The sequence below is a fragment of the Hermetia illucens genome, chromosome 2 (genome assembly GCF_905115235.1).
Source record: "Hermetia illucens chromosome 2, iHerIll2.2.curated.20191125, whole genome shotgun sequence".
Classification (NCBI taxonomy): Eukaryota; Metazoa; Arthropoda; class Insecta; order Diptera; family Stratiomyidae; genus Hermetia; species Hermetia illucens.
Genome location: NC_051850.1, coordinates 151,768,030 through 151,794,256, shown reverse-complemented (window position 1 = coordinate 151,794,256; position 26,227 = coordinate 151,768,030). Strand labels below are relative to the sequence as shown.

At 36.7% G+C, this 26,227-nt stretch overlaps 2 protein-coding genes across 5 annotated transcripts in view; one reads left to right on the top strand and one right to left on the bottom strand.

Moving 5' to 3' along the window:
• Window positions 1-26,227, bottom strand: part of LOC119647937 — a 504,053-nt gene that overhangs the window by 36,391 nt on the left and 441,435 nt on the right. Inside the window, exon 1 of one of the 3 annotated variants that reach the window (XM_038049283.1) lies at window positions 11,669-12,343. The exons of the other annotated variants lie outside the window; for them this stretch is intronic. The gene's annotated coding sequence lies outside the window, so the exon portion shown is untranslated. Of the gene's footprint in view, window positions 1-11,668; window positions 12,344-26,227 lie in introns of those variants that run through there. 3 annotated transcript variants of the gene reach the window in all.
• The window catches only part of LOC119647936 (nuclear migration protein nudC), a 135,513-nt gene that overhangs the window by 61,994 nt on the left and 47,292 nt on the right, over window positions 1-26,227 (top strand). The window lies entirely within an intron of this gene.

Genomic DNA, 26,227 nt, shown 5'->3' with positions numbered 1-26,227 from the left:
ACTTTTTTGCAGCCGTGTCCAAAAGAAACATGGTACATGATCGGATACAGTATACTGCCCTTAGGGATAGCAGTTGGTATACGATGATGTTCGGAGAGATTGAAAAGGGGGGGCAGGCAACTTGCAACTTGCAGCCTTTTAATTTAGTATAGTAGGCCTTTGTGCGATATTTTACCGAATGCCTGCGTAGAACCTTTTTTTCTACAGCAAGCCTAATTTCCGATACTTCTCTTAGAAATTGTACCATGGATTTCCAAGCAATTTTCAACACACTTCTTGGGTCAAGCCACAACACAAGGAGAGACCACTCTTTGTAAGACTTTTGTCAAAATAATACAATAGAATTCCGATAATTCGTATGATCAAAGGGCTGATATTTTGGTACTGAATATCAGGATTACCAATTATCGGGAAATCAAAATAAAAAAAAAATAACTCTGGAGATCAAATACTGTTCCTGAAATGATTAAAATATATGTAAATATTTCATTACGTTTGTTGTCTGAAATCGGGAGAATGACGTTAATTACCGCGATAGCAGAGAAAGCTATTTAGGCCTGTCTAGAGACAATTGCGGTCAACGACATTAAAGAGGCAACATAAACCAACGGAGTCTAGATTTGCCAGGTTCGGGTCTCTTCTAGGCCCAATCTAGATTGATTTTTCTATGACAAAATAAACAAAGGTAGCACTATTACCAGCCGGCTGGACTCATCTAAATAAGGTTCTAGTTTCCGCGAGCTGGCCAGGTTAGGGTGTAAGATAAATATTTAGTACTGGGAATTTGACTATAATCGTCTCAACAGATAACTTGGAATGCACAGGAGATGCGTTGTCTTGATGTTGCTGCTTGCCTCCTTCTGTCCTTCCATAATTTTGATTGCGGTTTTCTTATTCTTTCGGGAAGTTGAGCAGAAATATCAAAGTATTGATTGATATTTCGACTTTTAAGAAGTCAGCGAAAGTACAGAATCTGATGAATATTCAAAAATATAATCGGTTTGAATCTCAGTTTGCATTTTCATGCAAAGACTAGAAGGTCCTTGGTGTAATTTGGCTCTTTTCATTCCGCTTAGTTTTGGACTCGTAGGTCAAAAGTCTAGATTCATTACATGTTATCAAAGCGTTAGCACTAACATTTTCGCGACCTTCTTTTTATTTGGTTGTGAAGTGTTTAGGCATCTTTTTTCACAAATACTTTCTTGTATTATTCTTTGTCTTATCCTACTATTGCAACAGTCGCACAAATAGTGAACCAGCCGAATGTCAGATCAAATTAGATTATTTTTATTGACATGGAAGGGCGACCTGGACGTGAATTATTTTCAATATTTTCTCGCCTGTCTGGGAAGCATTTAAACTGCTCAAAAAATCGCTGACATGATAAACATTGTTTGTTACACACTATTAAATTCATTCTATTAATTTCAATATCCGGAAAATTGAATTTTTGTAGTGTTTGAAAACAGACTTTCTTAAATCCTGGGTCTTGAAATCAGAGTATCTTTTTCAAATATGGTAGATAAGTTAGAATGACGAGACGCCAATTGAATGTTAATTTTTTCACTGCTTTTCCAAAGCACTTCTGGAACTCTCAGTTTGGATTTCTAGATATGACGGATTTAATGATGTTTTTATGTAACAAACTTTGCGGGATGAAAATCAATCTTCTTTTTCAAAATCCATTTTATTTATTGGGTTGTGTCAAGTTCGAGGGCGATTGCTAGCGTACATAGATCACTGGGTGATATTCCTTTTTCTAGGATGCAATAAAGTCACACAAAAAGTTCAATTTTAATACACCGTAACTTTGTTAATGATAGTGGGATTTGCACCAAACTTTTCAATATTGTACGGGGTCTGATCAAGGAGTTCTAGGACTTTTCAAATTGTGCGCCTTCACGTTGACGTTGGCAACTAGTTCAGCGCTCATTTTTTAGCGGGAACCTTCCTAAATAATCTCCATTTTGTTTTGTTGTTGTAACCTTCTCGTTCAGGAAGGCCTTCAACCTCAATTGATGATTTTCGTGTGGCCAAAGTGAATGCCCTTTTGCGTTCCAATTGCCATTTGACGGTTCGAGAGATGGCAGAGAAATGTGACATTCCATTTGGGTCATGCCAGGAGATTTTGACTCAAGCCAAAGCCAAGTTCATTCCACGACTAAAGAGGATCAAAAAGCACATTCCCTGGATGTTTTTCAACTTCTTGATAATCATCGTTACAAGGTGCAGTCGTCCTAGTGGTCAAAAAATCAACCAAAACCAAAAAACTCGTCAGATGTGAAGAACCGTTAAAGTGATGCTCACTGTTTTTTTCGATTCGAAGGTTGTCATCCATCATTAATTCCTCCGACAAGATGAGACAATCACAATCGTTATCGATACCTCCAAATCCTGATAACTTTACCCTAAAAGATTCCTCGGAAGAGGCCAGAATTATGGGTAACAGACAACTGGTTTTTCCACCACGACAACGCGCCTTGTCACACCGCGATCCTCATTCGCGACTTTCTTGTCAAAAACTGGATGACAACCCTTGGGCTGACTCCGTGTGACTTCTTGTTGTTTCCAAAACTCAAGTACCCATCATCATCCATGAAACAGAGTTTTCGAGATGCATGAAATAGTGGGAACACCGGTCAGAGAAGGGTATTCGCTCCCAATGTGAGCACTTTGAAGCGGATAAATTGGAACTGTGCATATTTGTAATAGAGAGTTATTGAGAAAGTCCCGGAACCTTTGGATCAGACTTCGTATCTTAGTTTGAAGGGAGGTGGGGGTTCAAGTGCACTGGGAAAATGTGGTAATATACCATTATTCGCCTAATTCGATATAATATAATATATTTTGTGACCGAGATCTGATTGATTTTGTGATTCCTGAGGATCAATTCTAATTTGAAGTTTGTACTTTTGATCCCTTAATCCTTACTATCGCAACTGATATCAAAATTAGGGACTGCCTACATAAAGTACCAATCGATATCTGTCGTTTGAAAAGGAAGGAATTTATACTAGTATTTCTCCCTTTTGGGACTCCCTTTTAACTTATCATAAAATTGTATCTTCGGAGGGATGGGAGAGGATTTCATTGATGTCATTTGCTGAACAAACTTCAGTGATCCCAGGGCTAGTAGAACATTAAAAACAAATTTCTCTTGCAGCTCTGATTGTATATTTCATAAAAGAATATGCAATTTCTGCAATATTTACGTAATGGGGTCACACCCATTATCGCATCACATCACGTATACTTCAAAATCTCTCTACAAAGCATTTGCTATATTCTTGGAAAAAGAGTCACCTTGATTTATGTCTAAGACAAGGCTGTCTCTTACTATTTAGAACACAAACACCCATGAAACCGGTTTCATCTTATCACAGCATCTATCCGGCAAAGCAAGCATAAAACCAAGTCTAGGCCATATATCCAACATTCCAAACTACATCAGAATTAACACTCTATTATCTATTGCCAGCCTTCTAATTTACTGCCGTTTTAAGCCGTCGCCATCGGTTAATTATTGCCATTCGTTTGTTCTCTAAATATATTTCAGTTTTATCAAATCTTCTCACTGTCGTCATATGAACCAGGATGTAGACTTGTAACGTATCACCACCGTATCAAATTGAGCAAGAAAGAGCTGATGAACAAAAACAACAAAATCGAAACTCTCTAAATGTAACCGAGGAGTAGAATCTATCCGCACTCAGGTCTTCACTAGATATATCCGCTCGGCATCATTGTACGCTCTATAACCTGGTTGCGGGCAAAAAAAACAATACTCATAAAAAAAAATTTTGTTTTGAAATGCAAATATCTTTCGCCACTTCTTGAACACTAGCAAGAATGAACCCGGAGCAGATTCAAACGGTTAGTTAGAAAGATGCTGTGACCAAAAAATCCCCGCGTCCCAAAAACATTCTGAACAGCACAAATCCATCGCTTTTACTCAAGTTTTATGAGAATTTCTTTTTTTATTGCAGAATTTTGATAAAATCGAATTGAGAAAAAGATTCTTTTGATTCACGTTAAGGATGTTAATGAAATTCAAGGTCAACGCATAGAGAAACCCGTTCAATGCTTTCAGAGAAATTTATTCCAAATTCGAAATCTTACATTTCATTTTTTTTCGACTAAGGGGTAGGTGGATGACTGCGATCAGGTTGGTAACATAATGATTTGAATTTTAAAGTGTGGAGAGAGGTTATTAGCCGCATTTGAACTATTTTGATTTCTGATGTGGGGGAGTAAGGAGACGTGCTTTTGTTGGCATTCAAATAAGATTTTTGGAAGAGGTTTGTTTTTCGGGCATGGTACATGTTGAACGCGTTTTTTTCTGGCTACGTATATCCTTTTACATTGCTACTATCATTTAATTGCTTCTTGGTAACGCAGCGATTTATTTATCGTATATTTTTAATTAGTTTCCCAAAAAAACTTGTCGTACCTCGTTTCCTATTATTTCCAATCTTGCGGAAGTTAAATTTTTAAATTTGTTCTAAGAAAAAAGAATTAAATTTTACTGAGAATTTCATTCGATCGCAAACTCACGTATCTTTGTAGAACTTCCGTGAGTTTTTTACATCTTTCTCCATTCGCCACTACCTTATCAGCCATTTGGCTACCTGAAACATGCTTCATGCTTCTTAGCTTTAATTCTAGAATTAATAGTTTACTGATAGGTCTCTGTCAGCTTGATTCATTGCTAATAATTGAGTAAATCTCTTACAAATTGGTATAACCGGTCATTAAGTTTTGTTCCGCCAAAAATTTAGTTTTGCAATCAAACATTTCAAGGACTTGGTGTTTAGAAAGAAATATTTTGGAAATCATTCAAAATAGGGAAAATATAAAAGTCTGAAAATCTGAAGCTTTAATTGCACGAACATTTATCTTTGCGACCCAAATCAGGCAACTAATTTTTTTTGGAAGAAACATTAACTGATATTCAACTCCGAAAGAATAGAAGATGACTCAACAAGAAAAAAACCTAACCAAGTCTCACTTCTTCGCATATTTTCGGTATGAATGCTTTTGTTTAGTTTGACTCGGATCCTATTCAAAATGAATCTTTTTGAATTTATTTACAAATTCGTGTTACTCCTGGCGATACTAAAAACAACATTTTTTCTGGTCTTGTCTGGCTACGTGCTGGAAGTCACATGTTTTTATGATAATATTGTGTAGTGTGAATAAATCTTTTTTTTTTCTATTCAAAATAGTACAAATGTGCCGGTAAATAATATTAAATTAATATGCCAGCATTTGTAGAGAATCACTTTTTTGTTAGTGGCGCTCTTTAGAGTTGTTTGAGTGCCATTTGTGCTCAAATTTTACGCTCCTTAGCTGGTTGCGTTTTTTTGTAGAGCGGGATCAACCTTGACTGTGCAGATTTGCAGTTTAGAAAGTTGTAGAATATTTTTTGGCTTCAGTGGGTGTCTTGTCTGAATATGATAGTTTTTTCCAGCAGTTTTAACACGTGAACATTGGGGGTTATATCCTCCTGTTTTAGATTGAAATGGTTGGTTTAGGTACGCTAGTTTTTGAGTCTCGTTTTTTGGCTTCATATTGAATTTCTCTCTGCATTTTGTAGGCAAAATATTTTTTCATGTAGTCTTTTCTTGCTGCTTAATGTTAAAGGTCTGTATCATAGTTTTATGTCATTGTCTTGCTGTTTTTTGTCATTTTATGCTTAAAGTTTTTTTTTTTAAATTTATGGTCGAGATAAGGCAGACCTAGTGCTAATCTCAAATGAAGATAATTGGACCTTAGAGAACATTTATTTTTCGAAAAACTCGTTTTAGATCCATAAGTATCTTAGTATTGCCGATAAAATTTTAGGATAAAGATTTTTTACCATATATTCATTTTAGAAGACATTTAGATACCCATTCTTGTTTCCTGTTTCATATTTTTTTTATTGTTTTTTTTTCTGCTAGTTTTGGTTTTGGTTCTTTGTGCATCCTTCTGGTATTGCTAATTTATTTTTAGCTCGTGGAGGCCCGAGCCTTATCTAATTCATGAACGGCCTTGATAGTGAACTTACTAGTTTTAAAGATTGTTGTGTGGGTCGATATATAATGAATTTAGAGGAGGAAACAAGTTTTAGAAATTTTGGACTCCAGTTATCAGTTAAGTTTCAATGTTAAGATGAATGGAGGAAAATTAAGGCGTTGGTTTGATGGACTCAGAGAGGGTCGTTGTTGTTTCGACAACAAGGGCAATTCTCATTTTCCTGTACGAGACGGGAAATTCACGTTATAATTTTGTGATTGCATAAATTTTGAAGGCTTTTCTGGTTCGAAGCAGCGCTTCACCTGCTAAACTACGGAGAAAAATTTGCCATTAGCAAATAATGCCAAAATAGAAATTCAAAATTACTAGTTTGAGATTTGTTCAGGTCTATTATGGCTAATGCAGGACAGGTCCATAACAGAAGGACGAAAAAAGAGAAATATGCACATTTTCGTCGAGCAGCCAATAAAATATTAACAAAGCAGAAACGTAAACACTTTGACTGCGAGTTAGAGGGACTGTATTTACCAAAAAACCTGTGTGAGTGTCTCACATCTACGCATCATCGGTATCGGTTCTTGGCAATCCGTTCCAACTCACCCCACAAGTTTGAATAAAAGGAAATTGATGACATTTTTGTGCAAAAAAGCATTGAATAGTCTGAAATGCGTCTACCCGTCACAGATTGCCCTCTGTACCCTGAGTGGTGCATCACAGATGGTTTAAGGCAAAAAAATCGATCCTGGGAGCAATCATCAAGGACTAAAATATAAATGATGTGAGGCATGTTTCTGCTTAACTGATCAAATTAGACGATCATTGGATCATAAAGGCAGTAAAGGCTGGTTTTTATCATTTGGAGCCATTGGCAAATGTCAAATAAAAAAGGAGACAGGATGCAATGCAAAAATTGTAGTGACGTCTCATTACTTTGCACGTTTCATAAAATGTTTGCGAAAATATTCCAGCAAAAAATTAGATTGTGCTCAATTGAATATTAAAGAGGTTTCCGGACTGGCAAATTGATAATTGGCCAGTTATTTACAGTTAAACAAGTGAAACATTTTGAGAAATCTACATCGACCTTCATAAAATATTCGTTAAATTCGAACAGATATACTTCAGTATCGACCGAATCATACAGCATAAGAGAATACTTGACCTAGGAATCCTAGAAAAAAATGGCATCTCTTACCAGGATCATACTGATTATCCATCAGCACAGGCCAGCAATAATTTGACAGATACGTTTGACACAAGTTGCAATGCTTTAGCCTGGCATTTAAATCCTTTCTAGGCACTTCATTCAGCTGCCAGCGGACACGATGCTATATAAGTCCTGCGAAATGAGTGTATATGCTTACGAAATGAATGTCATGTAGTGATCCTTCGCATCAGCAAACGTTTTTTTTAAATAAACGTGAAAATGTGAAAACTACCGAAATTATGCCAACCTAAGGGGGAAAACCACTCCCATCAGAGAAAACGTATCAATTGACGAATATAATTTGGTGAGCATAGAACACTTCGCTTATCAAGGCATTCAACTGCCGAGAAATGCAAGGAAACATCTGAAAACAAATGACGAATCCACGTCGTTTAAACCGATCTTAAAACCAATTATATGCGAGGTATGCTAAGAGAATGCTTGGACTTTGTGATTTGCGCAGTTTTAGACGGTTCCAGAGGCATCCGTTTGGCACAACCAGCTTTCAACACATTATTTGAAGAAAACGCAGTTCCCGATTGAAGATTGTTTTCAGTAAAATACGATTTCTGGGGGACTATAGGATTTTAGAGACCTGAAAGGCAACGGCACGTCGACGACGTTACATGGATCTCTCACATAAATTTCTGAGAAGTCGCTGAACATAGTCACGAGTAGGGTTCTCAAACTAATAATGGGCGCAAAATAGGATGGAGATCAATGAGGAAATATTAGGCGAACCTGAAATCTCCAAGGACCTTATGTTGCGAAAGTTTGTCTAGCCGCGTGAAACCTATGGATGATACTTGGATGACCAAAAAGGTATTAAAAGGGAGAGTCAGCGGGCAAAGACCAGTATGAAAACAAAGAAAGTGCTGAGCTGATTTAGTCAGAGAAGACAGCACATTCTTGGATTTAAGAATTGAAAAGGGGGCGATCGACTGATGTCTTATAGGAGTATCATCCTGAAGAGCAAGGGTTGATATATTCTGTAGAGCCTTGACGATGATGGCGTATTGATGATCTCGTTTGAAAAGCAATTTTCTCTGTCGCCTGTTTACTCACGAAAGCATATTTTTGGCTGTGGCTTGTCTATTGGGTACGCTAAATACTGGATATTGTTTAATTATAGGCTGGTAAGTTGAAGCCAATGTGTGAACCCACTTGAAGTGGACGAGTATGAGGGGAGATATATAAAAGAGCTGCATTTCTTATGGACTTTGGTAATTTCACTACAGCATTTAATTTGATCTGTAAAGCGGACATAGCAAGAAAGAAATTTTATATCCCTTGTATTTATAGCACATTTCCTATAAATAAGTTCCCCGCGCATTCTTCGTCTGGGCTTCACGAAAATGCCATGATTAACCATAATTTGTTTTGCATTAGCTACTATTGGACTTGGTAAATTCAGACTACCATATTTTCTATTCACTCCTTTTTTTGTTTGCTTAATTTTCGATGAGATTTTGCTTCAGTCATTACATCTAAATGCTGCGTAACTGATAAGCCCTTAGCAGCGGGAGATCACAAAAACGAGTATAGCGATCCATCACAAACCGGGATTTATATCCAAGGTAGCGATATTGAGAGTCTAACGGTCAACCGACTCGGTCAACGCGCCTTCAGATTAGCCAGACTAGCCTGCAAAAAAAGCCGGTCATAGACGCGGTGTAATGAAAATTAGGGTCCGGTTGTCTAAATAATTTAGTTAGTTACAGCTGTGTGGAGATCATAGGTGGTCTACCTGTGAAGCCGGTTGCTGGACCGTTCTAATTTTCCATCATCTCCACCCGAAATATTCAGGTAACGACCTTGAAATCAAGAACTCTTAGCTGTTTGTTACATAATTGCCTTAATAAAATATACTGTGTTGCTTTCCATCATCAGTAACCGCGCCTACCGCAGCGGTCCCACCTGCCGGAACCAATCACACAAACAGCAGCAAAAAACACTTTTAACGTAAAAAAATTCCGACAGTTTCTAATTTTATTGACTTTCTAATTGTCATTCCTGAGAAGCTAGTATAGTATTTTGCAAATTAGCATAGGTAGCTGGATCTCCATTTTGGTACATCTTAAGTAGGCCCAAAAACTAGGCCGGAACTTGCTCCATTAGTGGGTCTAACCTGTTTTATTTGGTATTTGATAACTTCCTAGCGCCAGTGTTATCACTTGAATTTGCTACCGTTTTTTCGATCGGTATAATTTGAATATTTAGACCGTTTATCAAAGAGCTAGATGGTTCTCCTTATCTGAAATGGGTGGTAAATATTTTGATTATTCATTGGGTGCTTATCCGGGTTAGGATTTTAACATGTATTTAGTTGATAAGCGACTAAATCGAGGGTGGATCCTGTTTGGTTTTCACATTTTTAATTGGGGAAAGAAGTTTGTAATCACTTGGAGGGAAGCCGTTAAAATTTCAACTATATGATGTCTACGCTGCCAATATCTTCTTGGAGTTAGCGTTTTTTGGGCTTTTGTGCTGAGTCATTTTTGCTGGTTGCTGGTTTTCACTAGTAAAAGCAAAGTTTCAGTCCCTTAATTGTCGATGCTGGTCTGAGAAAAGTCAGGGGGTGCGCCAAAATAAAATGGGACAAGTATTCAATTCATTCAATTCGAAACGGCGCTATCAATGCTGAATGAAAGCTAGGCTCTCTACTCAAGCCTTTATCAGACTATAATTGTCTCTAGCTAAACTTAAAGAATAATTAAGTCATGATGTCCTTTGATAGTGTTCTCTTCTTCTTCCTCAGTGATGCGATAGACTAAATTGGCAGTGATTGTATGTTCAGATCCTTGAAATATTTAGCGGACAATTTTTGTGACTATAATCACGGTTAACGCTGGAAGGATGTTTGTTCGCCATCCAATTTTGCTTGCAGTCACGTTTTGTGGTGCATTATCAAACTGGTTCAGTGCACAAATTGCGCTATTTATTTCCAATGCACTCAATCACTCTTAAAATCATCTCAAAGAAAAATTTCTTGAAGAAGCTCGAATCACTTGCTGTGGGCTGCATAGCACTCAATCATCATCAAAGAGCTTAACCATTAACCCCATTCGAAGGCTATGATATCACATAACCCAACACTTTTACATTCATCACATAAAAGACCGGTATCGTCCGTCAATTTTATATCAACATAATCGGATTTTTCGTGCTACCGTTGTTCTTTCCCAACACATTCATATTCAACACATCCCACAATCTAACTAACCGCATGGTATTAAAAAAACCCGGCGCTTCTGATTAATCGAACTGTTCCATTGAGGCATGTTGGTATGTAAACAGTGTACCCCCTTTATCCAATTGATATGCCGTAATTCGATATCAACAATTCGGCATTTAAAAGCTCTAAAGTCAAAATAAAAACAATCACGACTGAATTTCTTACAAAGTTAGTGCTCTCCCACAGCAGGCAGAGATTCAAATGATTTTCGTCACTATCTTGGCACGATTCGTTTTGGTCGTCAAATTTTGAAATTCAGTATATTGATATGGTTAATATGTAAATGAGGGAGTCGTGCTGCGGACTGGTGTGATGGTCCTAAATGTTAAGGGGTGTTTTGCTGTAGCTTGACGAATCTAACACAGAAAACTTATTTCGCGGTTCTGAGGCTCTAAAAGGTGGGACGAAATTCTGTTTGTCTGCCCGTAGTCACCTTGAACTTGTTACCGAGACACAACTGTTGCATTCACGAGAACCCATGCACACAGCTTTTATCCACCACGATCAACACAAAAAAGATACATTTCTTCATCATAAACTTCTGTTATCCAACTCCTTAATTCATTTGCTGGCTGAGAAAAACCTGCTTTTTAGCATGATAAAATTTGAATACCAAGTTCCGTTTCGCGATCATATGATACATATATATCATATCGTTTGCTGTATCTTTAATGTCAGCGCCAAGATTAGGATCTATCTCGTCGAAAGGAGAGTATCTGCTTACGACTGTAACCATGACCTGCTCAAAAAATGTTAATATATTTGACATGACCACGACCACAAGCTCGACACAAGATTGTCTGCATGTCGCGACTTACAGATGATCGCATGTTGTGACGAAATATTTTCATATGCGGGTCGGGGTGCTATCATTTTCATGGTGAAACATTTAATGTGACATAATTTCCATTTAAGATATAATTTTGATAGTTATGAGCAGCTGATGTTGGCTAGAAATCGAAAGGGATCGTGCTTATTTCATAACATTAAGCAAACAAAAATTTGTTGGATTTTTTATAATCAAATCCACTTTTGGAAGTACTTAAAAAATAAACTTTGTTGGATTTTAGATTTTCTGAAATACTTCATTGGATGCTTCCATATTTTTACAATCATAGTTCATTTAAAGAAAATATGTTTTATAATATTTTTTCTTTTATTTTATAATTTATTTTCTTGCACAATCATTGAAATTGTCAGAAACTTACTTTTAAAAATTATACTTTTCGTGGCTTCTGTAGAAAAAAATTAGAGTCACTTTGTTCCGTTCTCGAAAAGCACAGAATTGAGTTTTCTAATTTTCACTTAAACATTTGATTTGATGGTTGAAACATGAAAATGTTATTCAGCACATTGATTTTACTTCAATTGAATAATCACTTATGCACTTTAACACTTGAATAAAATTATCATTTGTTTTAATTTATTTTGGTTTAATTTAAATTTTGGAAAATATTTTTGAATTATAATTTATTTTATTTAAATATTTTATTTATTTAATTTAATTTCCTACGAAACTTTTGATAGCTATTTCTTTCTTTTAACCTTTTTAAAAGCGAAAAACCGAAAAGAAATCCACTCGAATAATTCTCTTGGCAAAAGTAAATTTTCTTTATATTTAAGAACAGATTCTAATTCAAATCACGATTAAGCCATTCGCATTCGCTCCGATCTATTCAACATCAAGAACTGAACTGAACTTAAGTTATACTAATCGATCAGCTTTCGTACCGCCATTGAAGACAATCTACATATATCCACATGCATATTAACCATATGTAGATGTACAATACCAGTTAGCCCAGGCAACCTAGCCAAACTAACTACGACAGTAGCATGACCGGCAGCCGGAGTAGTCCGCGGTAGAAGCAAATAAAAGCATTCTAGTCGCCCAGTTGACGACTATGCCATACAACAAACCGGACAATGTACAAAGCGATTTGGATAAACCATCTTCACCTGATCATTAACAAGATCGTCGTCATCAACAGTTTTTGCACATAACATTCATGTATATAAAGTGAGCCAACGCATTGAGAATGCTGGGTAGCTGGAAAAGCCCCCGCCAAGAATACTCTCTTTGGTCACTAGAATGCCGATCTTGCTGCATGATTGCGGATAGTGTAAGCATGGGGTCTTCCCGCTGCTTTGTTATAAAACACAATGTTTGTGCTCTCTGCTCCGAGTTTACCAGTGGCTCTGTTAAATGGCTTTTGAAGACCGCTTTTAACATCTACAAGGTGTCATCCGGGGTTTCAGCTGTACAGTCCAAATATTATCTGGAGTACTGATACATATAGCAATGCTACAAAAACCCAAGCTTTAGTATCTTTTAGAAACCAACGGCTCTGTTAACGTGACAAGAATAAGATCATTTCAGTTTCTCTCAGAATTTTTTACACCAACTTTACGTTTACCACACTCCACCAGTCATGTTAAGCTTCTGTTAAATCTCTAGTAGTTTCACGACTGTTAAGTTCAGATATTTACAGGTGAATCTGTTAACTGAAATAAGATGTTGCTACCAAATGTTAAAGTGAATGTTGCTGGCCAGATTTTCCAGATACATGTTGCGTTAGAAGACTGTTGGGTATCTGTGAGATCAGATCGATGTTAGCTTGTTCAGTATATTCTAGCCACGGGCTGGAGAAAGTGCAGCTACTAGGAAGCGACTTGCTTAAGGAAGTTTAGTTTAAATTGGATCAGAAAAAAATCAGCAACTGCAAGTCAGGAGCTGGTGTTCGTGCAGAACTTCTACGAACTAATGGACACCTCTTTTATAGATTAGTTCCTTGACAAAATATTGAATGCACAAAAAATTGCTCTGGTTTATTTCCTGAAAATATAACGCATTGACTTCTGTTTTTTTTTTGGCATATTAGAACCCTGCAATATTTTTTTTATCTTATTTAATTACGTGACAAACTGCATTTCTACAAATCACTTACGTGCCAACAAAGTGCTAATTGAGTTAACTCGTTCCAAGCAATGACGACATGATGGAGTTACGGTTGTCCACTGGTGGTGTAGTCATTGCTATGCGCGAGCGAACACAACGGTAGCTTCTTGTCGCCTGGCAAATCAATCAATGTCTTGAGGAAAATCCAAGAAAATAGGTATATCTTCATAATATGATGTCGAAATAGCGACCTTGGCACTATGAGTGTACCTTGTGAAGAATTTTGTGTTAATCAAGGAAGTTGATGTTGGGCTGACTTGGTGCGAAAAGGTGTTAATGCTATGATATTTATTTCTTTGCTTGATATTTATTCAAATCTTTTTCATAATATGTAGAACCTTCTATCTTGATTAGTATCTTCAGAAAAAGAAGTTTGAATAAAAATTACGAAATATTTTTGATAATAACATCTATTGTTGTTGAATTTGTAATTTTCGAGATGATATCTGTTAACCGCAAAGCAATGCTGTCGTCTTGTCGTCTAGATCTGCTAGCAGTGAAGAACAGATACTCGAAAACCATCGCCAACACGAACTTGCATGGCCATGCTAGTTGGTTTGAAAAATCGAACATGATTCTGATTTATCCGTGCTCGTCACATTGAAGTCATTTTGTTCAAAGTATTCGTTGATTGGAGTTGTGACTTCTCATTTCCTTTCTAGCAGGAGGTGGATATCGCATCGGTTGAACAAGTGATTTTCTATGCATACCACGGAGTTCTTGGTTACTCCAGTTTTGAAGTTTAATACACATTAGGGCCCGGCTCCATTTAATCTTCAGGAACTAAAATATTCCCGCAATTGCAACTACCAATTGTATCAATATCTTTTTCTTTCTGAGTAGCGGGGCGACAAAATTTGTCGTTGGGATCCTTTTCCAAATGACATTATTGACACTTGTATTAGGATTTTGGTTGCAAATATGAAGTTTCCCAGGAGCTGTGGATCTTTAGATACTATCTAAATGTCCTTCACGGTCGCTGGGAAAAAGGGAGTTTTTTCATGGGTCTAATGAATTCTTTTTTCGTCGATTTTTATATATTTACACCAACTTACGTTTCACAGGCTATATTCTGGCTTTTTATATGTGTAATGTAAGTAGTAGAAATATCTACTGCGATTGGGTCTAGAACAGATAGAACTAGTCAAACGTAGCTTTATTTTTCCATGCAAAGATCGGAATCATGATTCCTGTGAATGATCACTCGCCTGATTTTATGTAACGTACTTCTGCACTAGAGACGGCGGTATGTATTCAACGCATTAAAATATTACTCGATGATGTTTGGTGATATTTTTTGATGTGACAGGACACAGGCATCGCATTACTTAACATTATTATTTAGAACTACGTATGTATATTTTCTCAGTTGAAGGTTTCATACAACCCCGAAACCATTTTTTGCCTATCAAAGCCAACCATGATAACACTATGAAATTCGCAAAGGATAATCGGCATTGGCATTTGACAGCTGCTACTTTCACTAGAAGAACGGTGTATTTTACGAACGATACATTTCAGTATTATTTGGTGTGTTATCACATTTGGTACGAGTATTACATTGCTTATCACAAAAGTGATATCGTTAACATTTCTCTATCGGTGATGTTAACTTTTGTTCGGCGATGTTGCGATTGCTTTTGCTAATGGCAATGTAATATTACACTTTAGGGTGAGGAATATGATTAAACAGCAAAAAAATTGATATTAGTTTTTTGGCCGAATTTTGACATCAAAATCAGAAATTAGGGTCTTCGGCTGAGAATTAGGTGGTTATATGGTTCTTAGATTTTCTATCTCTTTAGTGCTGGGAAATTTCTTTTGTATTCTTTGAATATCTTTTTTTTTGCATTGGAGCTATAGATCTGCCAACTTTAGCATTTGACTACCCTTTCAACCAACGGTTTGTTTGTTTTTTGTACCAAATATCGCTTTGAAAAAATGCAGATTTTTTGTTTTTGAAAAACACGCAAGATAAAATTTGATGGGTTCTCCAATAAAGGCGAGTGGATGTTGAGGTGCAATAAAGTAAGTTTCCTGAGTGTCAGCCATTATGTATGAAAAATGACATCGTCCAAATGTTTGACGCGGTTTCGCACGGTAATACAAATTCGAGAGGTCCAATTTTTTTTGAATGTGCTGCATAAGTTCCGCTGAGTTTGAGTAATGGTCTGAGTTATGTTGACTTTGTGGGTGTGGGCCAATTTTTGGGTCAAATGGCACAACTTTGGACAACTCTTATTACCTGTGCAAGCCAGACCCTCAATCTACAGGTCATCGTTCATGTCAGACGTGTTGTTCGCTCTGTGGCACGTAAGGTTGGCCTGCTAGAGCCACGCCTCGCCGATCTGCTAGGACCACATATCCTCCAAGTCCATATCGTTCAGTCTACCCAGAAGAAAAATTTGTTGTAATTGTTCTGTAGTGCTCGCCATTGACCATCATCGTTCTCGAAGAAGCATGGTCCTATGTCACCGCCGGCCCAAATTCACAATTTGGTGAACCTTATATGGGTTGGGGTCGTCCCATATTCCGTAATTTTACTTGTTTACATAACCATTCATTTAGAAATGGGTTTCATTATCTAGAAATGGGTTTTAACATTGATGTTCTTGTCTGTTGGATCTTGGGGTTAGAGACCTGTTTCTGCTAGTGTTACCGAGGATGAGAATAAGTCCATTCCACGTCGATCTCAAGAGTTGGGGTTCTCACAAATGAGATTGCGGCGTGTTGTACGCAAGGATCTTGACCTAAATTCCTTTAAGATCCTTCTCACATAAGAATTGTTGCCGTCTGACGCGCGAAAATGCCGTGAGCTTGCAAATTGGATCCTGAACCAGATGGCTCCGAATGCGGAATTTCACAAGATCACAAATGATTACCAACGAGGCTGTCGTTTCCGGTGTAATTCAAATAAAATATTGGAAAAACCTTTACATTCGAAAGAATTGACTGTTTGGAGCGGCATTCATGCTGGCGAAGTCATTGGACCCTATTTCTTTTACGACGATGCTGGAAAGACTTGCACCGTTAACGGTGGTCGCTACCGTACGATGCTGATTGACTTTGTCTTCGAGAAAGTCGTTGGAATGGACTCGCGACATGCGGTTTCAGCATAACGGTGTGATTTGCTACACAGCCGGCGAAACAATTACCTTACAATGTAATAGGATTATTTCATAAAACAGCCCCGTCAATTGGCCGCCACGACCGCCGGATTTAACGCCACCATACTTCTTTTTTCGGGAATATATTAAATTCATCCAACAAATCAGCAATACTTGACGACTTTCGCGACAACATTGAACGTTCAATTGGTGAAACAGAACCGAATATTTGCTCGAAAGTCATGGAAAATTGGGTTTCTCGTATTGGGTCCTGCCGGTGTGGCGCTGCTTTATATGAAAGATGTTCCACAATTATTGGCATTAAATTCTCTTGAAAATTAAAAACAAAATGTAATGAAAAATATCTAAACGTTCAGTTTTAATTGAAGTTTAAAAAAGGGCATTCTTAATGGTAAACCCGATATATTTGAATGACTCGAATTGAATGCTGGATTTTTAAAGGAATAAGGGAAAATGTTTTTTTATTGTTTAAGGGAAAATGTTTTTTTATTGTGTCGTCTCCATTTGCAATTCTTTGTTAATCACTACGTTTCTTCCGAATTCTCTCTCAACCAACCAAATTTTTCTTTTTCGCTTGTCTTGTATTGGTTGACTTTTTCGTCCTCCCATGGTTTTTTCGACGTCATCAGTCTATTGTTTTTGTGGCTTGTTTGTCTTCTTTTTGGGTCCACCTTTGACCTTTTTTTCCACATGACGACCAAGCCATTGCCATTTCTGTTTTGCTACTTTCTACCTTCGATTTGCGCAGATTTTATTCGTCTTATTTTTTCTTTTTTAATTAAATTGAATTGCTTATTATGATGCGGTGGGGGCGGGTACATGGCTGCCAATCAAAGAAGCTACTATCCAACATTTTCATGGAATTTCTTTTCGGCCTCAAATGTGATGTGTTGATGATTACGAGAAAACTTCTCTTTCAGTTTCATCCTCGATTTTTTACCACTTCTTTAAATATTTTTTAATCGTGCAAATATGATTTTAATCCCTGGGCAAAAACCGCGGTGAAATTTTGTGGAATGTCGAAATCGTCAAATATGTCGTAGTCGGCCTGTTTTGTTTTAGTCATAAAATTTTTTGTCAAATATATCTTTTTATTTGCAAGGATATGAGAAAGGAACTCTTCTTTCAAAGTGTTGTTCATAAATTGGTGCGCTTCGCCGCAAAAGCGGGATTTCTGGAGTTCCTTATTAAGGCTGGCCAAGACCGGTTGTTGTACCGTTGATGATGATGATTGTGCATAAAATGTCGGAAAAGCTGGTTATCTTTCTATACGGTCCACAAATTAAGACAATTTTTGATTTCTCCGAAAAAAAAATGAAGTATGTGCAGCTAAATAAGATTGCATGTATCAGAACAATGTAATGTTAATGAAATGAAATGTGGGGTCGCAGGCGAGATGCTACCAGGATGGCCACTTTGGGAAACTACAATATATTAACCGGTTTTTGGTTGTAATCTGGCCATCCATTTCATGCTCGAACTATCTACAACTATCGAAATCTATCACTAGTGACCATTTCACTAGGTTTTAGCAACTTAAGATATCCAAACCCTTCATATTTGATGAAATGTGGAATATTTCTTTGAAATCTTCTATGCTGCCGATTTCTAGTGTTTTTCGGCGCTGAATTTTGAGTTCATACCCTTGGAGTTATTGCAGTGGATTATTTCTAAGATTTTCTGTGAAGCGAAACTTTATTAAAGTCGGTTTACTGGCTATCTATCTGTCTGTCATACGCACTTTTCTTCAAAATAATTACATTAATTTACACGACATGTGGGGTATCAAATGAAAGGTCTTAGTACTTTCACAAGCAGATTTTAGTTTTGACGTCAGAGGGGTCAAATTGTGTAAACTTAACCTTCAATCTCGGATCAAGATAAAGCTGAAAGTGATTTTGATGATGGGGATGATTCGGACATCGAATATCTGTCTCAAGATTTGAGAGAATAAACTGTATCACAGCCAGCGGCTTTTATGTTTGTCGAAAAATAAAACAATTGAATATTCGAAAGGTCCGTTGCCAACTGTTCGTCCAGTTGTTGTCGCTCTTTCGATTCATAATCAGGTAATTTTTGGTGATTTTCTTTTTATTTTTTATTGAATTAGTTTTTTCTTTGCTGCTGTTTTTTCTACCATTCCCAACAACGCATCAGAAGTTACTGATCCTTTCTCATCATTTTTATTGTCCATCTATTTATTCGAAAAGATTGCATTGAATATGACGAATTTCCAAGGGATACGTCTGTATAAGGATGAATGCGACAATCTTGATATTCTGACAATGCGAGCATAGTATGGTTGCTAGCTGGTGGTTATCGCTCCAATGGTGAATCCGTCGAAAAATTGTGGAATGATAAACAAGGTAGACCAATTTTTTCTCCAACAATATCTCCCAAAATATTCAAAAAAAAAGCAATCGTTGTCTTCGTTTTGACGATCGAGAGACATTTTTTTTACATCACATTTGGCTGATGAATTGAAGAAGCGCCAAATAACATGGTCTTCGAGCGTGTATGTTGTCCTTTGTGCCAAAGAAAAGGCGTTTCGTGACTTTACTTTACCTATCATACATTGATGTTTTGGACAAACTTGTGGGCATCTATTGTCGCTGTTACACGTGCAAAGATGGTAGAAACAACAATAAGGACAGTGTTCGTTGTGATAAATGTTTAAATTATATTTGCTCTAATCACAGATATCATTTGCGTGAAAAACGCTGAAAATATGACGAAAAGAATTAAAAGAGTTTAATGAATAAAAATTTCCAATTGTTAAAAACAAATCAAAAGACCCAGAAAAGTGTTTGGTCAATTGGTCTTACGAACAGATTCGTTTCCGAAAATAAGGACCGGTTGAAGATTGAAGTTAGACAGGACTCATTTTCGGGAACTACCCACACCAAAAATCTAAAAAAAAATCCGGATGCGCTTGTGTATATAAATCTAGGCTTCAAAATATGTGCCATTTCGATATCTGCTCAAAAAGATTTAATAATAGTATATTACCTTCCTGACATAGGGAAAGAGGAAATCTTTCATACCTAAATTGCCCAGCCTTCACTATCCCGAGTTGTTTATCTTGGGTGACAATTCGTTTATTCACAAGTGGAAAGTCAAGTTCAATTTCCTTATTTTTGCTTATACCTTAGAAACAGTTGAACATTTCTACTTCTTGAAAATCCTCAAAGTTCTTCCTGAATTTGACGCGCACTTCGGGTGAATAATGCTTCCAATACTTTGTTCTTGAATTTGTGATATATTTGATTCCAGGGTAGCTTATTTTGAACGTTAAAATCACTTCCTAGTCAACGCGCAAGTCACCTTTTATGTGTGTACTTATTTCCATTTGAAATTATGAACTGAGTTGTTTTAAAGAAAGTCACCTTTATGTGATTTTATAACACACTTAAACCCAGTTTGACATGTTGGAAGACTATCAAAGTTGCGCTGGATCTGTAGCATAAATTCACCTTAGAACCGCTTATCCGTCTCCACGGATTAGAGTGCACCTAAAACTGATAATGTACAAAACGGCGGAATAAGCTTAAGCAAACGGAAGATTTGCAGAAATCCGCATTTCTACTATGTGAATAGCCTTATTTTTTAGGAGGAATTCCTTACGACCAAAATATTAGAGTGAGCACATCCTGAAGCTTTTCCCCCTTCCTCTTAAAGTTAGTTAATTTCTTAACGAATTTTTGTGTTTAGATTCGGACAACTTTTGGAAAATCCGCAAACCTTCCCTATCTGCTTTCCAATTTAAATGAGAAGAACTTGTTGCCATGAAAAGCTTAGTATCTACGTAGGGGCTATTCGACATGAGTCATTTCCAAAACCTTCACATAACACATCACCATGATTTTCCAATGTCCTCAGTTGCGTGGTTAAAACACTTATTCCATCATTTGTCTGCATAGCATGCGCCATTATGATTCAGTTGGAATTTTCAAATACTCACTTGGAACTATAAATTTATTTTCATTCAAGGCTCCTGTGTTGCTGATTAATTGATGATGAGTTTGATGGATTTTATAACAGAACTTTTTTCGATAAACATTAAAGCTGCATAAAATTTTCATAAAAGTGGACGTGATTATGTTATGTTTGTTTAAAATAGCATTCGAGGAAAACTGTGTTCTTTATCCGGATTCAGATAAAATATGTCATTCAAAAACTTTCCAGGATTTTTTAACAAACATAACTCTTAGAAACAGGTTTCCCTTGAGCGCTTTTCTAGCACGTCTTAACGCCAGAAATTTTCAAAGCGGCGCCTGTAATTTAAAACCTTTGCCATACAACTGACCACAACATGTCTTTTACGTCCAATAAAACTTGCCGTTAAATACTCTTGACCATACGCCGCCGAATCTATTAGCGGTTACAACTAATACTTTTTTTTTCTTTTTCATGTTTAACTGATCCACTTTGTCATGTACATATATTAGAACAGAACAGCCGCTAGAAGTGTGCTCTTCAGTGAACATTTTAACAGAGCTTGTTGAAGCAGCGAAAAAAAAATTATTTTGTCAACAAGATGAAAGGTTGATCTATAAAAACGTATCTTTACGATAGCAAAAAAGACGATCATTAATTCATTATGTGACAGTGGCTCTTTAGCACGGACGACCTTTATTGGAATTTCTAGAATCCTCATTTCGTTTTTTGCCGGGAGCGCAGACGTAAATATGATAATAAATGCTCAGAATTCCCAGATATTAAGTTCCTAGATGTGATAGCGTAACAGTTCGTTGACTTACAATGCGAACAACCCAGACCGACAAAGCCCAGAAAAAATGGAAAAGGAGCGAGAACAAAGACTGCCCAAAGAAAAAAAAATATCAAAATCAATCTTGATCTAGTATAAGTCGAGGTGATCAGTTGACAGCGAAGTTGAATCTCACAGAGAAAAAAATTGTATCTAGTATCTATATTATTCTGATTGAATACTAAGTAGGTCCGGTATTCTCGTCTGACCGCTCTGCCGCGAAGTGTATTATACTTGTGCACGTAGCGTATGGATGTAATATCGTATAGTGAAGGTCAGAGCATAGTACTGACGTAGAACGATCGTAGAACGCGATCACTTGGCGTCTACCAAACTTGGATAGATGCCAGGCACCGGTTGGAACTCTTAGATCTACCGCATGCATAAAGTCAAGATGTTTGCACAGAAAAACAATAAACTTAGCCTCCCACTAAATATCTGCGCTCAGGTTTCTCTTAAAACTAAGTAAGATTTCTCTTAAGCACTACTCAATGCTTTAAAGAAAAGATGGAATCCAGTTTGGTATGATCATCTTGTCAAGATATTTCTTTCCCGGCTTGGATTGAAATACATATGTCGATCATGCTTGTAACTGATATGTGAGTACTCAAGACACCTGTGATTTTGAATTTGCAAAGCATCTGGTGGAATGGTTGCCAACTGATACTAGTTGAAATTATTTGAATTGTACATTATCCGACTGGTTTGTAGTATAAAAGATTTGCAATTATTTCTTAATAGAGATTGATTGGCAGTTTCGCATTTTTTTCTAAAATAAGATTGATTGATTGCTAAACTTGATATTTATATAACGTTAAATGCAACATTTAAGATTCACTTTCTTACATCAATCATGCATTTATAGCAGCATTGAAAGAAGATTGGTGCGGCTTCCATAAGTCCCCTCGATTGCAGAAGTTTGCTCTCGTTGTTAGCAAGTAGGGTTGGGTTGTCAACTAAGACATTTTTTATAATCCATATAAAAGCGAAGGTAAATTAGTTTTAGCAATGAGAACAATTTGGAGCAAAATGTCCTTGAAAATGCATACTCAGACTAGCGTCTAAATATTGCTGGTATGTTTCTTGTCGGAGTGAAGCCGGTTGGTTTGATTCTATTGAAGTTATCATAGAATAATTTAATTCAAATTCATTTTATAGGTAGTAATTTAGATCATGGATTATGGCATATTTGCTTGTTCGAAATCCTACATAAAAATCTAGTTGTTTGCTGAACCTTGAAACTGTGGCCTGACAGCCCGGTATCAATTGATTTCTTCGCCGGTGTTCAAAATGCAAGTGGACACTCTTTCATTGCAAATATGATGATTGGAAGATTGTAAGTTTGTAGTAAAAAGAGTAGTGCGTTACGTAATCAGAAAGGCATGAGGCGTGTGTTCATCTTTCCATGTTTTCATTAATGAGCCAGGGTGTTACGTTGCAAGACAAGTTGACATTGTCTGCATTCTATCCATTGGTCTGCCGCCTGTTTCTGAAGTCAGATTTCAAATAGGAATTGCATTAAGTGTTAGAGGTAGAACATACTTTGTAGCTGAGGAATATGGAGCGAATTCAAACTTAATATTTTGTTAGGAGGATGGCTTATTAATTTATCGACTGAGGTGAAAATTTGCTACCCCATTTTTAAAGTTTTGTGTTTACACATTAAAATTGGTTTACTGTCTCTCTGTCTGTCCGTCACACGCATTTTTCTCGGAGACGATTGTAGTGATTGACACTAAATTTGGTAGAAAGGTGGAAACTGTGAACGCTCACGCCTATAGTGGGTTACATCCTTTTACGTCGAATTTAAGGGGGGGGGGGCGGGTGTTCCCATACATGCACCCCCTTGGGTGTACATTTTTTTTCATCAAATATAGTCATCAAATTAAAGGTCTCGGTTAGTACTTTTCGAAGCCGGTTTTAGTTTTGACATTTGTTTGAAAGGTGGAGAGTGCGGGGGGTTGAAAGTGATCATTTCTTTCACGAACCCATTCTCAGAAACTACCCAACCGAAAAATCTGAAAAAAATCAATAGGCTGCCACTATATGATGCCTGGGTTCCGAAATACCCTCCATACCGATACTTGTTCAAATAAAGTTAATAATAGTACATTACTATAATTTTTAGTAATTGACAGGAGAACCCCCTTAAGTGCACCCTGGAATCACAGCAGCAGCAATGTAGGCTACAGCATAGAGCATGATCCTGCCAAATTTGGTGAAAATCGCACTATTACTAACAAAGTTATACTAGGTCAAAACTGTCGCATCTGTGAAAATTCAAGACTTTGAATGTGAATATCACTTGAAAGTGGATATTTTCACATAATATATGCGTGTATTACGTGCTACATACTAATGGGACAAATGCACAGTCAAGTCTCTTTATAAAAGAAATACACAAAACCTTTCATACCTGAAGTGTCTAGCTTCCGGGGAATTGTTGGTGTTTATTTTAATTATAAACGATGCCTGATAGTTCCCTGTTCTATAGAGTTTACAGTTTATTTGGATCGATCAATGGGATTTTGAAAAAGGTTAGGTATTGTCAAAAAAAAACAATGATCATTACTTGGCAATTAAAGGTGAAAATTGATTATAAAATTCACGTCAGATATGGCTCCGCGATCTAATCAAAGTTTGACTTGTAGGAGTGACTTTTCGTCCGTAAAACTCACTTGGCAGGCATAGTGCTTCTTATTATTTGAAAAGCTATAGAGGTTGTAGCCTCGCTGAGTTCTCCAAAAGAGGTTCTCGGGAGGCATTTGGTTCCGCTTTTGCCAAGTCTTGCAGGGGAATTTTTATTTTACGCTGGAAGAAGGACATCAGTTCACTCAGCTGTAAATGAGTGTTTGAGTCGTCAAATCGGAGTATTAATTTCGGCTGAGCTCAATGCTGACTTTGCTTCCTTGCACGCCAGTGTGTTAACTTCTGTAAACAAAAATTAAAGGGTGAAATAGGCTTCAAGGCTTAAGTTTAAAATTGAATTGTTGCATCATCGATTTATTCTAAGATAGAAATCAATGTGGCTATCTTCTTAACAAATTTTTTTTGAGAGTCCTCGTTGGAAATGGACATTATTTTACAAGTCGGAACTTCATATGCATATGAGGATTTTCAATTGCCTGGATCCACAGTGAAGATTGATGCCTGTTGATGCTCCTAAAATAATAGTTGATTTTACGAAAGAACTTTGCATTAGCCGTGGTGATAACATTTTTTGAGGGCATTGATTTATATTCGTCCGGATAGCTGAGTGGTTAGAGCACAAGGCTGTCGTACGGAAGGTCGCGGTTCAAATCTCGCTGGTGGCAGTGGGATTTGTATCGTGATTTGACGTCGGACACCAGTCGACTCAGCTGTGAATGAGTACCTGAGTCAAATCAGGGTAATAATCTCGGATGAGCGCAATGCTGACCACATTGTCTCCTACAATATACTGTAGTGTACCGTTACGGTCTTGAATGAAGTGCTCTAACACACTTCAAGGCCCTGATCCAATATGGATTGTTGCGCCAACCATTATTATTATTATTATTGATTTATATCTTAATGAAAGAATCCCTACTGCTAAGTACGGTCAAACCGTCAAACCCGTTTTTGGCAGTAAGCTAGGGTCAGATTTTTGATTATTGAATTTCATTTCTAGTTTGAATTAAATTTACTAATTTTCCTGCTAATGACGTTGAAGGGTTGGTGGTATTGGCCTTGCTATTTGCTGCCTATTATGTCTAATTTGCAGGATCTACTATTACATTAATAATAATATTAAACTGCTAATTAAAAGGGCGCTAAGTTTAAGAAAAATTTCTGATTTTTCGAGTTGGTTCTCCATATGAGTTCATACAAGCAGTTTTATCACATAACAGTCTACGCATCCCTCTCCACTGAGATGATATACGTGAGTTGAAAAATTTGGTATCTAACGTTTGTTGAGTTTGACGATTGTTCAATTTTCATATGATCAAATAAGTTGTTAGGTGAAAACTACAATAAAATTAGCACTAAACATAAATCGACAGGTCTCTTCCAAAGAAAACTGGACCAAAAAGCCGTCATTCTTTTGTCGTAGAATGTTTACATACCTTAAAAATATTATTTGTGAATCAAATTCTCCGAGTCAATTTTATAAATCAACTGTTCCTTCAAATTTGTATACCTGAAAAAAAGCGAAAAGTAGTATTAGAAGCTGCCAAAGCACGATTTAATGATATATATATAAATTAATAAATTATAATTTTCTTTCAGATAATAAACCTAACTTAAATTTTTCGTGTCTGAATATAAGGAGTCAGTGGCAATGCTTTTTGTCATCTGGTTTTTACGCCTAATAACCTGACTGTAATCAAATATTTTGTTCTAATTTTCATAGTTGACATCTGTTTTGCTAATGGGAGAAACCACATTTCGTGAATTTTTTATGAGATTTTTTGTTTTTAATGGGAAGATTTAATTGGAATTCAATCAATCTAGATATTATCCTAGTCATATGTCGGACAACTTTTGAGATTTTTGTGAAATAATTTATGCTGAAGATCGTAACTAGAGTTCTTCAACCGCGGGACTTGTATATACTCCAGTTTTTATCTGAAACCAAAAAGCTTTCAATTTTCAACTTATTTTTTACCAACATGAACCTTAAGGCAGGTGAAAATAGCCTACGAGCGTGAACCTCAATGCAGGAATTGAAGGTTTTAAAAAATATTTAAATTTTTCAAACCTTAAAAATATATCTTTACAAATATTTATATTCTTCGTAATTTCGCCGAGAATCCCAAATTTCATAATGATTTGTTCATTACTTTTTGAGTTAGAATTCCCCCAAATGTGTCACAAGTGATTTTGAGAAAAACGCTTTTGAAGAGTTCCCCTTCGAATAAGAAGACATATCTTTCTCTTAATTACAAACAAA